At 30.1% G+C, this 1,915-nt stretch overlaps 1 protein-coding gene across 1 annotated transcript in view; it reads left to right on the top strand.

Moving 5' to 3' along the window:
* Positions 1-1,915, top strand: part of LOC106684982 (NGFI-A-binding protein homolog) — a gene marked incomplete at its 3' end in the record, with an annotated part of 127,923 nt that overhangs the window by 43,090 nt on the left and 82,918 nt on the right. The gene's annotated exons all lie outside the window — the stretch shown is intronic.

The raw sequence follows: 1,915 nt of genomic DNA, 5'->3' as shown, positions 1-1,915 counted from the left end.
TGTATAATATAAGATATGCAAGTAGTGTCTAAAAAATTGAAAAATTAAATAAATAAATGGAATCTACAAATTGAACATTATGACAAACAATGAAAAATAGTGAGTGACTTATATCTGAATTACATTGTGAATATTAACTTATATACCGCACCCCCAACAAACTTCTCCAAGCATTAATCTATGGTCAACTATTTACACCTCATTAGAATTTAAAAATTTTTATTTTTTTTTAAGCTAATAAATATAATGTTCGAAGAGCTTTTTTTATTTTTAACTATAGTTTATCAAGGATGAAAATTGAAACAATCTTAACAATTCATGAATATAAGACAAGATTCACCTGACCTTAAATATCTCAATTCCTTGCAGAGTGGAAAGGACCACGTTGTGTTGGTCAGGGTGTCTATATACTGCGTGGGTTACGCACTAGCAGGCTTTCTTCTGTCAGCGATTTTAAAATTATATTTAAGTTTTTACCTCGCCAATTGAACAGATTCGATACTTAGGACTCCATCTAGACAAGAGACTTACTTGGAATCCACATACAAGGCTGAAACGACAAGAAATTACTCGTAGATTTCGATTGCTACAACACCTTGACAAACGCTCTAAACTTCGCATACACTACAAAATATTATTATATACTATGATAGTCAGAGCAATTTGGACATATGGAATTGAGCTCTGGGCTCTACCAAACCATCAAATTCCTCCCGCATCCAATTCTTACAATCCAAAATCCTTATTACGTTACAAATAAACTCATCCACAAAGACCTTAACATCCCATTTGTTGCAGACTTGGCCCAAAACAAATATGCGTCTTTTCATTCCAAACTCTTTACCCATCCTGACCCATTAGTTCTTAATCTCTCATCCTTAACAATCCCTGACAGTCCTCCGAGGCGTGTGAAAAGAAGTTGGCCACGGGACCTTTTAATTTAAATTAATGCTTGAAGTACCTATGGGTGGTTTTTTCCCAAGATTTTCAAGTGTAAATGAAACATTCCACTTATTTACTTATTATATTTATTATTTCGTACAGTTATAATTTATAAATTACATTGAATAAAAAAAAAAAAAAAGTTTTTACCTAATTGTTAATGACATTTTATTTAATTTCTTGTTTTGTTCATTTTTAAATTTAATTTTTTAGTTTCCTTATTTAATGTTTTGTATTAATCTTATTTAATTTGATAATAGAATATGACTCAATAATGTAAAATCACATCGTATTCATATTAAAAGAAATTTTTAAAAAAATTATGAGGAGAAGATGGTTGTGGTACAGTCAGTAAATAACAAATAGGTTGAAAGAACTTGGATGGAATATGGTCCCGGTGCTGTAAAAAAAAACTCGAATAGTAGATAATTATACTATTTTATTGAGCCAACGTTTCGCCCCACGTTGCAGAGCTTCGTCAGGGCTGTTTTGACGGTAGTCAAAGACAAATTGTGTCAACGTTTCGGTCACTATCTTCTCGTCATTAAAAAAAAAAAAAGTTATATAATTTACAATTCCTTGTCCCAAAATCACATCCATTTGATAAACAAGTAAATAGAATTGACAAGCATAACGGACTAAGAACATTAAATAACGATCCCGTTCAGTTGGAAGTAACAAATTAACGAAAATTTAATTTGGACATAAACGAATTTTGTAACATGAAGAAAAGTGAAGTTATATGTTGAGTAGAAATATTTGAAACAAGTCCTTGGGTTTTTACAGCGGGAGAAAAAAAAAAGATTAAAAAACTGGCTGAAAAAAAGTTGTCAAGGCAGGACTTCGGCTGAATATTATTATTCAACTGCTTTAATATTTTCATTCGAAAATAGTTTATAATAAATATAAACAATAATTTGAGAAAGAAATTCCCTTATAAAAAAAAAATAAATAAATAAAAATAAAATCGAAA

The sequence above is a fragment of the Halyomorpha halys genome, unplaced genomic scaffold (assembly GCF_000696795.3).
Source record: "Halyomorpha halys isolate HHAL.00 unplaced genomic scaffold, Hhal_1.1 Scaffold641.1, whole genome shotgun sequence".
Classification (NCBI taxonomy): Eukaryota; Metazoa; Arthropoda; class Insecta; order Hemiptera; family Pentatomidae; genus Halyomorpha; species Halyomorpha halys.
Note: the sequence above shows the minus strand (reverse complement) of the source record. Positions and strands in the feature narration are given on the sequence as shown.